At 40.4% G+C, this 16,766-nt stretch overlaps 1 protein-coding gene across 1 annotated transcript in view; it reads left to right on the top strand.

The window, feature by feature from the left end:
* Positions 1 to 11,138, top strand: part of Smpx (small muscle protein X-linked) — a 54,919-nt gene extending 43,781 nt beyond the window's left edge. The window contains exon 5 of the mRNA XM_060374540.1: positions 10,710 to 11,138. The gene's annotated coding sequence lies outside the window, so the exon portion shown is untranslated. The remainder of the gene's footprint in view (positions 1 to 10,709) is intronic.
* Positions 11,139 to 16,766: the final 5,628 nt, after the last annotated feature.

Below are 16,766 nucleotides of genomic sequence, written 5' to 3'. Positions count from 1 at the left end.
AGGATGCCCCAAGTTCCCTCGAATGTTTGGCTGTGGGTCTCTGCATCTACTTCCATCAGTTACTGGATGAAGTCTCTGTGATGAAAATTATGCTAGGCTCCTTTCTAAGAGCATAGCAGAATATAATTAGGAATCATTTGATTGACTTTTTAGAAAACTAGTCCTATTTAGTTCTGTCCTAGGTCTCTGGGCTATGGAGCCTCAGGATCTAGAGCCCTCTAGGCAGTGTTAGGTAGGGGTGAGCTCTCTAACAAGCCCAATCTGGGTGTACAAACAGAAACAAGCTATTTTTTTTTTCCAGCATGATGTGCTAAGAACTAATAGTCAGGTGCTGAACTGTTGTCCTGTGAGATTTGGTTGAAGGTCAGCCAGTCAGGTTGGCCTGCTCTCACAAGGCAAAACTTTTCTTGGAATGCTGGTCCTGTAAATTTTGACTTTCTCCTTTTTTCTATCCTTTCAAGAAATGCCAAAAGCTGTATGGTTCTATCCTGTGACTAGGACTATGCTTCTGACCGTCACGTGTGACATCAACTTTTCATGACTCTTATCTGTAATACCTATTCAGTGACAGGAAATATAACAACTGGACTGTGCTAATGCTATGTGGATGGGGGTTGCAGAGGGAAAGGTTGGAGAAGGAACTGACTGTAAGGAGAGGAGAGAGAGGAAACTGTATTAGCTATTTATTGCTGTGTAAGTAGGCACCACAAACTTAGACCCCTCTTAAACCAATACACATTAACTCATTCAGAAGGGACTGAAGTAAGTGATTCCAGCCTAGGCTAGTCAAGACATCAGTGAAAACAAAGTCTTGACAAGACCACATGGTCCGGTCCCATATTGTTGGCTAGCTGGCAATGACTATCATCAGTAGGTTTTGGTGCCTTCTCTGGGGACATCACCCATTTGGGCTACTTGACACAGAGCATGCGATCCAAGAAAGCAAAGTCTTTTGTGATCTAGTGCACAAGTCACACTCTGTCACTTTTGTAATGCACTTTTGGAGGCTATTTTGTAAATTATTTTTTCTTAAGAAAGATAGGACAAAACTGAGTTCCAGAGATGTTTGCCCAAAGTCATATAGACATTTGCTTTATCATATATATACAACATCATGTTTGCTGTGCTTTTTTATCTCTATAATTCCTTACCATCACTACAAACTTCACCAAGGACTATTTGTCCTTTCTCTCCTTCTTCTACCTACTCCTTTTTCCTTCCTTCTCTTCCCTCTTCCTCCTCCTTTTTCTCCCCTTTGCCTTCCTCCCTTCTCTTTCTTTCTTCTCATCCTCTTGCCATCCTCTCTTTTCCTCATCCCTTGCTTTCTTCTCCTTCTTCCTCTTCTTCTCTCTCTTCTTCTTCTGACTCTTCTTTCTTCCTCTTCCTCCTCTTTCTTTCTCCTCTTTCCCTTTCCCTCTCTTACCATTCCTTTCTCCTTTTGAGATAGGGCACTATTCTATAGTCCTGAGTTTCGTGTTACAACTTGCCGTGTACACCAGGTTAGCCTCAAACTGTGGTGAGCCCTGCCTCCAAAGCCTCAGGATTACAGGCATGTGCCACTGTGTCTAGTTTACTATTTCATGTAAGTATTTGAAACACTAATTTCTGTTTATCTTTGTGAAGTTGGGAAAGATTATTTGTCAGCTTGAAGTCACTTTTCCTAGTTCTTCTAGTAGATGAAACTACTATAAACTCTATCTAAAGTATAGACTCTGAGCAGTAGGGGATGTGATTCTTCATTTCTTTGGATTTTTAGGGAGCAGGTCCTGGGTGGGGGTCAGGCAAATGAACTAAAAAATTTACATGTGAGATTTTATTTTTTCTTCACCCTCTTTAACTTGTTCCCTTTGCAGTTAAGTTTTTGAACTTTCTTTTGATTTATGAGTGCAAAATTCAGAACAACAAGCAAAAGCAGTAAAATAAAAATGATGGTCCAGTCCTAAGAACTCTCTGCAAGAAGCATAACATTTTTTTTCCTAGAAAACTTATTTCTGAAAGTATACAAACACATTCACACCCACATCTATACAGGCTTTAAGCACAAACTCAAAGCTGTGGTAAATATTATCAGTTCTCTCCAAGATTCTATTTGAGATAGATATCTTCTAAGAGAGGAAACAAGAAAGAAACCTCCTGTATATATATATATATTTTTGTTCTTTTTAAGTCACTTCAAAAATGACAAGGCCTGTCATCTTTGATCAACTTATCTAGTCAGGAGACACGACACCTTTCTCACTGCCTGACCTATTTTGTCTAATGGAGCTGGCTCCTTTGTCCTCTGACAAGCTACCTTTTCTTTTGGGTTCCATTTATAGCAGGGTTTTATTAATGGTTAAATCATTGGGAACGGATTTGTCTTCCTCACAAGGCCTGTTTCCCATGTTCAAAATTAAGCCGTGGGAGCCAAGAGTCTCTCCATTTCTACTGTATTTAAAGTCAAATCTCTCCCAGCCCACAAAGTACTCTGAAGTGACAGGTAGGTGCTCAATATTAATTTTAACTGCATGCCCAGAATCTAGTCAGTTAGTGGCTGTCTTATATTTACTACTCCAAGTAATGTTTCCACCACCCATGAGCATTTTCTTCAGCATTTCATAGAATTAGCAGATCTGAAATGGAAATGCCTTTTCCTCGAGAAATCCAGTTTTCTGCTGAGTTCCTAAGCCCTTTCCTTTTCCCCGGGACTTAGTTTTAGCCCACTCATTTCTTTTTTAAAATATAATTTTATTTCATTTATTACTACTACTCTTGTTGCCCCTGCTGTTGCTGCTGTTGTCGTGGTGGTGGTGGTGGTGGTATGTGTGTGTGGTGTGTTTGTGCTTGAGAGTGCACGTGTATGGGTGTATGCACATGCTTTCAGAAGTCTATTCTCTCCTTCCACAATGTGTGTTCTGGGGGATTGTACTCAGGAAGTTTTACGTAACAGCTCAACCATCTTGACAGCTGTCAATCTTCGCTTAACTCTTTTCAGCTCTCCTCTCAGCACATTTAGAGCTCTCTCAGCCATCAACACCACTAAGAGCTTGAAGCTATGATGACACTGGCTAAAAATCTTGCTTGGAAGACTGAGAAGTGATCTTTGAGAACAATAGCACAGTTCCCACTGTGTGGGAGCCAGTCTGCTAACTGCCTTAATGTGTTATCCTCACAACCGTCATATGAGCATGAGACTGTTATTTTTCTATCAACAACAACATCAACAAAAAAACCCAGAGCTCACATGGTTAAGTAACTTGCCCAAGGTACACAGCAAGAGAGCCGGGTTGTGAAGGCTGGTTTTGGTTTCCACAACAGGAACACAGAAAACAGGACCAAATCAATAGTCGGGAGTTCACTTGGTAACCAGCAGGGAGGCAGGTTGGGCGTTAAAGCAATTTCTCTGATGGATTGATTACAAGCATTCGTCAAAGATTGATTTCAGAGTTCTTTAACCAGGCTTCAGATATCCTGTTCAGATCTTGGAATAAGAAAAAAAAAATGGGGCTAGCAAACATTGTGAGCCCAGGTACAAGAGATCATTAAACTATGTTACAAGGCAAATTTTGCAAAGCAGGTAAATCTAATTTCCCAGAAGGGACTCTTAATCTCATTAAGTTGATCAGAAAATCTGTCAGGCTTTATTGGCTGTGCTTCCCAGAAGAAACCTTTTATTACAGCAGAGACCAAATGCTCTGTCCTGGCCAAGTTTGGAAGCATTTTCTTTCATCAGAAACAGCTCTCTCTAGACCTGGTTTCTTCTCCTCCATGCTGTTGACTGTGGGGCCAGAGAACAATGCTGTGGGGATTGCTCAAGGATGCTTTGCTGATGCCATTGGGACCCCTTCCTCCTGGTTGTAATAACTAAATATGTCTTCATACATCAGCACATGAATGTGCTGAGCTGGCAAGCTCTGGTCAGAACCTCCTCTCTAGACCCTTTGTTGTACATATATGATCCGTGGAACACAGTACCCCCCTAGGAAGGTGGGGGACAGAAACAAGTTCAAGCTCCATCCCCAGACCTTACAGTCAAAATCTTCAGATTAATAAGATCTCTAGGGCATCTGGGCACCTGGGTGTGAGGAACTCTTCTAGACCTGGAGTTATCAACCTTGGTTTCACATCAGAGTACCTAAGAAACTGGAAAAGCTACAGACCGCACCCCTAGAGACTCTGGTGTAATTGCTTAGGAACAATCTGGGCTTTGGGATTATAAACAAATGTCCAGGTGATTCTAGTGTACAGCCAACTTTGAGATCCCGTTTGGAGTTGAAAAAAAATGATTACAACTTAAGAATACAATAGCCTATAAATGGGCCCTTTAAGAGCTGATGTTGTTTCTTTCCATGAACATTTTTTTTTTCTGACTCTTTAACTCTTAAGATTATGTAGTTAAAATATTTTGGTGAAGACAGGCATGGGGATCATGCTTTACTCCCAGCAGTCAAAAAGCAGAGGTAGACAGTTCTCTGTGAGTTCAAGGCTCTGTGAGTCAAGGCTAGTCTGTTCTACATAGCAAGTTCCAGGAAAGCATAACTACATAATGGAGAAATCCTGTATAAAAACATTTCTGTGACATCTTGAAAGGTTAATATTAGGTCATAATTAGCTTTTAAAATAGTAGTTGAATGATTGGAGGTGGTTGGAGGATTAAGGCATTGACTTAAGCTTCTTAGATGGCCATCTAAATCATCCTTCTAATCTTTGATAATACTGTTTGCATTTAAAAAATATCCAACAGACAACCCTCCGTATGTCCAATTGGTCATATATTAATTGGTCATATATTAATATATTTTTATTAAGTATATGTCAAGACATAGGCTATCCATTTTGCTTGCTCTAGAACCTATGGTTGCCACACACCATTCTTTGGAAGCTGTCGGAGATTTTGGGTGGCTCTGATATAAACACCATTGTCTCTCGGCTTAGGATATGAAGGTATGTTCAGCATAGAAGGCTTTCTTCATCTTTGTTGAGACAGTAGTCCCCTCAACTTATCATTTTGCCCACTACTACAGGTTACTGAGCTCTGCTTTGCTAGAGAAGATTTTTGTCACATACTTTACTAAAATATTTCTGATAGTTGACTTAGAGTTTCATTTCACTGACTTTATAAATCTTTGTTTTGGATCCAAAAGAGAAAAGATTCATGGGCTTGGAGTTGCCTGGATAATCTATAAATGGCACATGCTTTCTCTCTTTGCAGGTCTCTGATGTCCCTTACATGCTGTTGTTGTGGCTTGCAGTACAGACCTCATGGTGTGATCATGACAACTACCTAGGACATTGTGTGTGAATGTGCCTTGTAAACTTTAGAAGGTTCCACAAATGCCAGAACCTTGTCTTATTTCTGCTAACCCCCAGTTAGCTCTGAGTATATGGTTGGCCATTGCAAATGAAACCAGAGCCACAAGGCACTGCCTGTCTCTGAGTGTCACTACTCTTGAGTGTCATTGTGTTTATGGCTTTATGCTTTAGCACCAGATAGGAGGGAGTGATTGCTGTACTACCCGCAGAGTGTGTGGTTAAAGGAACAAATGCAGACAAGTGTTGAGTGGACTCCATTTCCCATATGATGTATGTGAGGGCACAGTGACTATGAGTAAGGCAGCTATAAATGGGTCACGGTGAGGCATAAACATCATATGATCCTCAGCCTGACAGAGAGTGACACAGAGGAGTTATTTTGTAGATTTCTTGTTCCAGGCAAAATGTGCCATGTCCAAAGGGAAGCTGAAGGTTTTTCTGGCTTTTAAATTTCTGCGAAAAAAGACCCGTTGGGCAGTTGTCACTTTTCAGCAGGGTACTTCACCTTCCCTTCATGAGGCTAGGACACAGCAGAACTACTGACAACTGTTGTCTAGGAGGCAAAGCATCCTGGCCCTGGCGATTGCCCAACACACTTGCATTCCAACACCCTGACAAACAAGTGTGCTTTAAAGCATGGGCAATTTTAGCTCTGGATATCTTTCCATTGATTCCATTTCTAAATTAGAGTCCTGACTCAGAGAAGAGAGTCCTCGTCTCTGGATTCCTGGCTTTTTGTATTCTGGTATCTGTCAGGTTTTCCCAGCACACAGTGCACCCCATGAGGTCAGCGATACAGATTACACTCCTCTGGAACTTTGTAGCCCAGGGAAGATTATGTCTGACCTTATCTGTGAGCAGAGTTCTGTGCCTGGGTTTACTGGGCCTCTTAAATTCTATGGGAAAGGGGACCTGGTAGGCTACAAAGTGATCTATAAGACAATTTCCTGTTACTTCCTGCCTGGCTCCTACAGGGACAACCAGTCTCAAAATGCAGACAGAGGGGAACAACTGGAGTGGCTAACACATAATAGGTAATCAAAATTGGTGCCATTACCATCAGCTCTTTGTATACTCTCTTGAGAAGCATAGGCTTGTGGCACAGACCCAGCATCCCTCTTTTTAACTAAGGATTTTGCTGACTGATTTGGCTCTTAGGCACAGTGGAAAAGAAAAAGGAGCCTAGTTCTGTTAAGGCTACTGCTGCCTAAATAATATCTCTCAGTAAAGCCACAATTTCCCCTAGCTGGGAAGATGCCTAGTGACTAGAGTTCACATCAAGCCTGTCATATAAATGGTACCGTTTCTGGGTTTCAGACAGTGCTTTACTGTCTGGACATTTCTCAGAGGGAGATCACACTTCAGAGAATATGTCTCAGTGGCAATTTGCTATGGATCATCACCCCTTTCATGCTGTCTTTGGATTTCCCTGACTTGAAGGTCAGCTTGTCATGGGCCTCTCACTTAGTCAGAAAGGCTGGCCATATGTCACCCAGCACAGTGCTCACTGCAATAAATTGAATATAGCATACTCTAGTCATGTTGGGACTCTGTCTGCGGTCTAGAGAAAAATTGACTGCACAGGGCAGACATAGCACATCAAATCATCAGTCCTAGTTTATTGAATATATGACCCCTTGCTCATTCCTGCTGCCTCACATCGGAGAATGTGAGGTTATCTGTAACTCTGACTCAGTTCTCATTTCTCCAGTGGTTCAATTTATCAGTGCTGGTGTTACTGTGTTGGGTACAGTTGATAGGCAATCACATGTAAATGGAAATGCACAGGGCATGTACATACCTTTCAGAAAGTCATAGCCGGTGGCAGGAAAGTTATAGAGGGAAATGCAAAGGGAAAGAGATGATGCACATAAGCAGACCAACACCATTCAGTGGCTCACACGGAGAAGCATGGAGAGGTGGGGTCTCATCTAGAGTTGTAAGCAGAGGGAAGGAAGTCTGATGGCCTCACCATGTTGGAAAAAACAGTGCATGTGTAGTTCAGTGAACTCAGAGGACAGAAGTATGAGAAGGAATAGTTAGAGATAGGGCTGGCATGATGCCTCATTGTGAGTCTGTGAGATGGCTGGTAAGTGATCTACACCTAGAAACCCAGGGCAGTGAAAAAAGTCGCATCGTACATCCCCTTGGTGACTTTTAGAAGTTGCTAGATAAAATTCACTTAAATATCTAAGCGTGCAATAGATAAAAAACATGTACTGTTAATATACAAGGGGATGCAGTCCAGCCTTAGAAATTATGTGCTGTAGGACATGGATGAACCAGGCTGCATTATGTAAGGTGAAACCTACCACTCACCGGAAAGACATACACTATATGATTTTGTTTATGTGACATACCTAACTAGTCAAGCTTATAAAAACAAAGATTCATGCTAGGGGCTAGTGGAAGGCAGAAAGCAAAGATCTGTGCTAGGGGCTAGTGGAAGGAAGAAACAAGCGGTTACATATTAATGGACATGAAATTTCAGTTAAACAAGATAAATTCTCTTTAGCAATCTATTTTACATTTCACCTAAGCCAAACGTATTTTACGCTTAAAAGTTTGTTGAAAGTAGATCTCCTGTTGTGTTCTTACTACAATAAAAAAAATCAAATTCTACAGAAATTCAAGAGGCCATTTCACTTTACAACCATTAATGGGTCCCAGCTTTCCCCTTGAGTTCAAAGCCATCCAAATCATCCTAGTTACCCTGGAAAAAGCCCCAGAGTAAGGGAACCTAAGTTAAAATCCAAGTTTTTTTCCACTTAGAAGTTGTTGTGAGGTTTTGAGCAAGTGATTTCACTCTTTGTGTTCTTTCTCAGCAAGGAGAACAATGCAGCCCATATCACAGCCACACTACAAATGTCAGGGCCATGGAGGGCTCTGCTACCTCTACAGTTGCATACTGGGAAGCGAAGCTTTCCAAAAGATGTCAGCTGGACTCTTCTCCTCAGGGCTTACAGGCCATGCCTGGGTTCCATGATTACTGCTAGCTATAAAAGAGATGGCTCACCAACTTTTGAAGTAGAAAAGAAAACAAGGTCTGTGGAGAAAACTAAGCCTTAGTTGTTGCCCCAGCAGATTCTTCAACCTTGCCTGCAGATGTTTTGTTTTGTTTTAATAGAGCCACTGGTAATGAAAGGTATTTATTCTGCTTAGAACCAATTTGTCCCATTCATATAAGTAAAACACACAAAGAATGTCACTAAAGAGTAATGGGATAGAAACGAGTCAATAAGCGAAACTTGTTGGGAAAAAGCATTGAAAAGAAATAGCACCCTGTCATTAGCTATTGCTGCATACTGCATAGCTCCTAAATCCAGTGATTGAAACAAAAGGCGTTTTGATTCTGCCTCATGTGTTTTGTGTTTAGCTGATCTTGACTGTACTCACTTATAAATCTTCAGGTCAGCTGGGGTTGTGAGCTAGGTGGGTCCTGGTTAAGGTTTTTTTTTAGTTCTTTCCTACAGGTTTCTCATTCTTTTTGGGTCAAAAGGCTTGCTTAGGTGTACTCTTGTTATGGCAATAGCAGAGGAACAACTAAGTAAAAAATGCATGTGATAATTTTAAAGACATTTCTGTTTTATCTCCTTAGCCAAAGAAAATCATATGTCCAAACTCAGGCATTAGAACTTAAAGATTACCCACAATGGTAGGAAACTATATTTACGTGACACTGGAAATGCATAAACGGGTAAATTTTTTAAAGTCATGAATGCAAATTTTTACCAGGTTAGGTTTTGTTAAGTCAGAGTCCTAAAGTCAGCATACATTTTTAATTCTTTACAAGGACACCATCCTAAATTAGTCTGCAATTAATGAAATTACTACCAAAGTTAATGGTTATACTATGCCTTTTTTTTTTAACAGTTTACATTGCATACTTAGAATTGAGAGATGTATTTGTAAGTAAAAATGGGGTCTTACCAGCTTTACTTGTAATAGCCAGAACCTGGAAACAACCCAGATGTCCCTTAACTGAGGAATGGATACAGAAATTGTGGTATATTTACACAATGGAATACTACTCAGGTATTAAAAACAAGGAAATCATGAAATTTGCATACAAATGGTGGGACCTAGAAAAGATCATCCTGAGTGAGGTATCCCAGAAGCAGAAAGACACACATGGTATATATTCACTTCTAAGTGGATATTAGACTTATAATATAGAATAAACATAGTAAAATCTGTACACCTAAAGAAGCTAATCAAGAAGGAGGACCCTAGATAAGATGCTCAATCCTCATTAAGAAAGGCAAACGTGATGGACATCAGAAGAGGGAGAAAACGGAATAGAACAGGAGCCTACCACAGAGGGCCTCTGAAAGACTACCCAGCAATGTATCAAAGCAGGTGCTGAGACTTATAACCAAACTTTGGCAAAATGCAGGGAATCTTACGAAAAAAGGGGGGAGATAGTAAGATCTGGAGAGGACAGGAGCTCCACAAGGAGAGCAACAGAACCAAAATATTGGAGCCCAAGGTTCTTTTCTGAGACTGATACTCTAACCAAGGACCATTCATGGATATAACCTAGAACCCCTGCTCAGATGTAGCCCATGGCAGCTCAGTCTCTAAGTGGGTTTCCCAGTAAGAGGAATAGGGACTGACTCTGACATGAACTCAATGTATGGCTCTTTGATTACCTCCCCTTGTGGGGGAGCAGCCTTACCAGGTCACAGAGGAGGACAATGCAGCCAGTGCTAAGACCTGATAGGCTAGTGTCAGATGGAAGGGGAGGAGGACCTCCCTTATCAGTGGACTTGGAAAGGGGTGTGGGAGGAGATGAGGGAGGGAGGGTAGGATTGGGAGGGACTGAGGGAGGGGGCTACAGCTGGGATACAAAGTGAATAAACTGTAATTAATATAAAAATAAAAAATAGAAAATAGGGTCTTACACCTCATTTGACTTGTACTTACCATATTAGGACATAAGCTGTCTCTAAAAATGTCTCATGAAAACTAAACCAGGTAATAAACTTAGAGGACATTGCATTAAGTGGACGAAGATAGATGCAAAAAGAAGAATACTATATAACCTCATTTGTATATAAAATCTAAATATGGAGTTTGTAGAATGGTGATTTCTATGGGCTTAAGGAATGTGAAAATGTTGAGGAGGCCCAAAATGTCAACCACATGGCAGGAATGTTGTCTAGCATGGTGACTACTGTCAACAATGTATTACATATTTGAAAATTGCTAAGAAAGTGGATTGTCAGTGTTCTAGCCACAAAGATGTGCGAGTTATTAAAGATGCTAATTAGCTTGATTTAATAACTTCATGGTGTATGCATATATCAAAACATCACATCACACGGTAAATATACAGCTTCTGTTTGTTATTCATATCTTAATAAAATTAAGGAGAAAAAAACCCACTAATGATATGTTTGCTTTTTCTTTTGCAGGGTTGACATGAAGAATTGAAGGAGGAAATGACAATGGATTAAAATAAACATGACTCCTTAAAGATTTTTATATATTTGTATGATGATTATGTACCTCCTGAATGCCTAAGACTTTAGTAAAAATATCCTGTTTGTACATTTATATTTCTTCCTTCCGGTTGGTTGCAGTTCTCACTTTAACTACATTTTTTTTGGCACCTTGCAGAGAAAATCAGCACATGAATTTACCAACTGGGGAGTGTGGTTTTGAGGAGAAATATGATTTTTATGGAGGGGGGGTTTATGGCAATGTGCATGCAGTGATTTTGATGTTAAGTTCTTTAAGTTACTCCCAGAGTCTCATGGTCAATATTGGAGATGTCTTTTAGTTTGTCACCTTTTCAATGATCTCCATTAACTTTTTATGAATTCAAATAAATATTTGAGTAAACGTGAAATATGAATCTAGACTAAATTAATTTTCATACCTTGAGATAGCTACGTGTTCCCTCAGGTGGAGAGAAATATTATTTACAAGGCAGCCAAATTCCATATTGCATAAGTGGGGACTTCTGAATTATTAGATACCATGAAGAACACTATGGCTGGCTTATCATTGCGTATGAGCTTAAATACCGCATGACTAATCTTGTACTGCTGTTACTTCCCACCTGAGAATGACCTGAATGGTGAGTACATTTTCGTTCCGTGAAGGCTCAGAAATCCTGTATTCCAGATGGAACAGAGTTCATTTTAAGCTCAGGGGCAATGAACAGAAGAGAGCGGTTGTTCCCATGATAGCTGTGCAAGGAGGCGAAATGGGTATCCTGCCAAGATGGAGACTCATCCAGACAGCACTGAAGGCCTGTGATACCAACATTTGCAAGGCCATGTCCCAGACAGACAGACAGAGAGAGACAGAGAGAGAAAGTGAGAGAGAGAGAGTTTAAATTTAATTAATGCCTACTTCTACCACAACCCGAGAAGAAGCATGTGAATAACTGCAAAGTGAGGAACCAGATTATCAAACACCAGAATAAATAAAAATTAAGTATGGCCCCCTACCTGATATGGACAGACCTTAGCAGTATTTCTGGAGTTGAATAATTTTTATAGTTGCCTCAGAGGAAATCCAGTGTACTTCTGAACCTCACAAGTGGAAAAAAAAAGACTCTCTTACATTTTCATTGATTGTTATCTAGCTGGTTTCCACCTACTTGGGCTCCCAGGTGTTTTGCCAGACTGTTGTCTATCTTGGTCATCTGAATCCAGTACACACATATGATGTGGTGAACATCAATCAAACTGTGCCAGCCTATCTTCTGTGAGCACATCAGGTTCTAAATAATGTGTGACTGTGATACCTCAGGCTGTCTTACTCTTCTCTGGTATGGTTGGATATGGCTATAAAATTTATCTTAGCACTCACTTTGTTTAAATATCGATTATCTATGTTCTGAGTCAAAAGTAAGATTTAGTTTAATGTTATAAAAAGTGTCTTCACATTTTATAAGTCTCTTAAGGCACATATGCAGCATAATACAGAGTAAAGCTATGAGACAAGTTCAGTGGACTTAGGAGAGTTTCGACTTTAATATGTATGTTATTTTGTTAAGGTTCAAATTCACTCTCTATATGATACAGAAAGTTCCATATTGAATTAGTCATTGGACATTCCTATACTATAGGAAAAGAAGTATCCTTGCTTTCAATGAAGTTATTATTTTCAAAATTCACATATTTTACACTAAGTAGTTCTTTAAGTATTTATTTTGAGCTGTATGTATGGCTCAGTGGTAGAACATTTGTCTAACATTAGGTTTGATCTCCAGTAAAACAAACACAGCTTCCACCCATACATCAGCCTGGCAGGGTGGCTTGTACCTGTAGTCTCAATCACTTGGAAGGTGGAGGCAGGAGGACCACTGGAGCCCAGTAGTCCTACAGTACCCTGGACAACATACTAAGATCCCATGTCAAAACAGAAATCCCATCTATCATGTTGATCAGGCTTATTCATGTTAAATATTTATAAGAAAATCATTTCCACCAACATTTTCCATGAAAGATAAAGAAGGCTCAAGAGGTTGAAGATTTTGTAGAGATACAAAAGAGAACAAACTAGAAACGGCACTGTGTTTGTTAGTACACATCTGAAATGGTATGATTTCAACTAGAATCAGAATTCAGCATTCATTTTACCCACGTTTCCTGGATGTTCAAGATGTGCCCAGGAAACTTAGTGTGCTGGGGAAACAAATTCATCCACATGAGCACCTTGCTAAGCAAGCAAGCAAGCAAGCAAGCAAACAAACAAACAAACAAACATCTATTTGCCCCCTTCCTCCTTATGGTGGTGCTTGAGACAGAATAAAAAGAGAGAAAGAGAGTCCAACTGGGCCAAGGACTGCAAGAGACACTTGGAAATTCTCTCATTGTGGAATCAGAAGCTGTCAGAAATTTAAGAGTCTTAACAGTCAGTTCCACCACTCATTTTGTATGATCTTTACATTTTGAGAATGGAGCCTGGAAGGTAATTATCTGTGTTTCCAAGGTTTCTTACGGAATTCCTGACAGTGGTATTCTAGCAGCAAAGCCCAGGGCATGGGGGTGGGGTGCATGTGTGTGACAATTATCCAAATGAATCCCTCAGCTTTTAACCCAAGCAGCAATTAGAGGATTTACAAAAAGCCTCCCATTATGATTAGGCCTATGGAAAGAACACGGCTAATTTGAATGTGCCATCCTTTGAAATATACTCTCCTACATTCTTGAACTGACCTAGAATTAGGGTTTCCCCCTTGGGAATGAGAAGAGGGCTCATTTGGATTCAAGGACTACAGGTTGATCAATTAAAATGTGTTCTCTTTAAAGGCCTGTGGCATTATCCCATTGCATTGCAATCTAGCTTGAAATAGAAACTGCATTTAACTTGCTAATTGGTGCCCCCTTGGGATTTTAACCTGGTGCTGAATGTATGCATCAATGTGGCCCTTTGCTTTTCTTTGACTCACACACTATTAATGAAATTTCTGTGCTCCTTTGAAGGAGGACATATATTATAACATTCAGACACAATCATGTATTCATTCAGCAAGCCACACATAGAGCATTCACTAGAGGAGACTGCAAGCCACCAGCGTGTTGCCAGGCTAAGAAAACCCATAGAAATCATGTACCAAATTCATTTTTCTTTTTCTAAGCAAATAACCAAACTTGTTTAGATCCTGTACTGGAATCAAATCACACTGTCAAAAATAAATGCTGATTGCAAAACGGGGGATTCACTATAAAGTAACAGTACAGCCTTAATAGCATCATCACCTAAAGGTGTTCTTTAGAAAAAAAGATTCTGGGATGCTCTGGACCTCACAACCTTCACCTCTATGCTTGTTTATTGAAAAAGAAAAATCAATCCGTTAACATTTGACTGCTCCTAAACAAAATAATTCCATGATGTCACTTACTATGAGAAACTATCCTTTTCTATAACAAGGTCCTTTTTTTATGACCTGCTCTGACTGGCTCAGTGAGAAGGCATTAAGATGCAGATTCCAGAGGGAAAGACTTTTCCCTTGGGCTTCAAATTCCTGCAGATGAGCTGCCAGGCACACATAGGCCTGCCCTCTGAAATCTCATTTGCAAATAGGATTGTGAGTTCAGATGGGCAGGGCAGGCGTGGGCAGGTTTTGTCCCCATTGTGTTGAGTGGGTGGCTGATGGGCCACAGGAATACAGAAGCAGGAGGATTTGCGAGTCTCTGGAAGCTGTTCTTGCTTTTTATTGTCAAGGGAGACAGGGAAAGAAGCATAGCTTTATTCTGTTGCCTGCAGAAGCTTGAGGAGTGCACCTAATCTTTTAGAGACCTCAGTTCAGGCCAAGCCAGGATTTATGGCTTTGACAAAGTGAAGAAGTTAAGAAGTATATACCGTGTGCGTCTTTCTGCTTCTGGGATAGCTCACTCAGGATGATCTTTTCCAGATCACACCATTTACCTGCAAATTTCATTATTTTCTTGTTTTTCACTCATATAGACATATAATATAGGATAAACCTACTAAATTCTGTACACCTAAAGAAACTAATCAAGAGGGAGGACTCTTGCTAAAATGTTCAATCCCTATCCAGAAAGGCAAAGAGGATGGACATCAGAAGAAGGAGAAAAGAGGGAACAAGTCAGGAGCCTGCCACAGAGGACCTCTGAAAGGCTCTGCCCTACAGACTATCAACACAGATGCTGAGACTTAAGGGCAACCTTTGGGCAGAGTGCAGGGATTCTTATGAAAGAAGTGGGAAATAGTAAGATCCGGAGAGGACAGGAACTCCACAAAGGGAGCAACAGAACCAAAAAATCTGAGCATAGGGGTCTTTCCTGAGACTGATACTCCAACCAAGGATCATGCATGGAGATAACCTAGAACCCCTGCACAGATGTAGCCATGGCAGTTCAGTATCCAAGTGGGTTCCATAGTAATGGGAACAGGGGCTGTCTCTGACATGAAATGATTGGCCTGCTCTTTAATTACCTCCTCCTGAGGGGGAAGCAGCATTACCAGGCCACAGAAGAAAACAATGCAACCACTCCTGATGAGACATAATTGACTAGGATCAGAGGAAGGAAAAGAAGACCTCCCCATGAGTGGACTTGGGGAGGGGCATGCATGCAGAGGGTGGAAGAATGGGATTGGGACGGGAGGAGGGAGGAAACCACAGGGGAGGATACAAAGTGAATAAAGTGTAATTAATAAAGAATTAAAAAAAAGAAGTTAAGAAGTAGCCAGTATGAAACAGAAGTGGAGTTCTTTTAATGTGTGCTTTAGCATAAGGATCAAGAAAGAGGCACTCAGAAAGAAAGCTAAGGCATACTGAAGAGCATGGGTATGACCTTCTGTAAGATGGTCATAGTTAATTTTCCTTTTACAATAGTCATATTAGGAGTTTGGGAGCATTAGGAGAAATTATCTTCAAAGTGTTGCTAAGGAACCTAAATGAAAATTTAGGATGGCTGCAGTAGGCACTTGACAGGATTACAATTCATAAGGCAGTCATGTAGATCTCAAGGATGAAGGAAGGTAGAACATATCAGTAAACAAAGTTCTCAGATGATGTCCATAAAAAGGAATGAGATCTTACCCAAGGTTTACTACATTTCCACCTTAAGCCTGGTTTATTGCTATTTCAACACACAGTCTCTCTACTGACTCTAGGTTGGCCACCTACACAACAAATGGTGCCAGAGTTCTTGCTTCTCGGTGAAAGTCTTTAAATGAGACATGGGGGTGAGAGGCTCTTTTTCTCTTTCTAGGTCCCCATAATTCATCCTGCTTTTCTACCCTGGCTTATCAGCATTTTGTTCATTTACAGTGCTCTAGACAAGACAGTGTTCTCAAAAATTCTTTTCAACAACATTGTAGAATACACTAATATGCCATCCATGCTCCTATACAAGCCATCTTTCTTCATCTAGAATGGAAAGATTTAGAAAGAAATACAACAAAATGAAACAAGGAAGGCTTTATTCTGGACTGGTGATTTTGTTTTGCTTTATTTTCTGCTGTGTTCAAGCCCCACCTCCAAGCAAAGATTCTTGGACTCTGAGTTTTCCTGCATTTGGTGGGAGGTGATAAGCAACAGAGATATTGGAACTTCTAGGAGGCCAGTCACTCATCAAGACCTGAGAGTTTCTGCTTAGTGTTGGAAATTAGTTCTTTCTTTAGTGTTCTAAAAATCATGTGGTTGAATCCAACTTCATTGAAATTACTTAATAATAGCTTGCTGATAGTAGCCTGTAAGTAGACCAAGATTCTTTAAACCATGAACAATCAAAACACCAAAAGGATAATTTCTAAATCTCAATATTAATGTTTTTTTTCCAAGTCTTGAATTCACTGTAAGGCATTAGGGCTATGATGATGGTGGTCCAGGAGAGAAGTACTATGGGTGGAGATTTCCTGGGAACACTTAACCAGCAGAAATTACCCTAAGTAGGAGAACCACTGGACTCCTTTTATCCGTAGCTATGTCCTCTTCTACTGTGTGGTTGCTCACTCATAGACTCCTCTTTTGCTTATTTTCTCCC

This window comes from Meriones unguiculatus, chromosome X (genome assembly GCF_030254825.1).
Source record: "Meriones unguiculatus strain TT.TT164.6M chromosome X, Bangor_MerUng_6.1, whole genome shotgun sequence".
Taxonomy (NCBI): domain Eukaryota; kingdom Metazoa; phylum Chordata; class Mammalia; order Rodentia; family Muridae; genus Meriones; species Meriones unguiculatus.
Note: the sequence above shows the minus strand (reverse complement) of the source record. Positions and strands in the feature narration are given on the sequence as shown.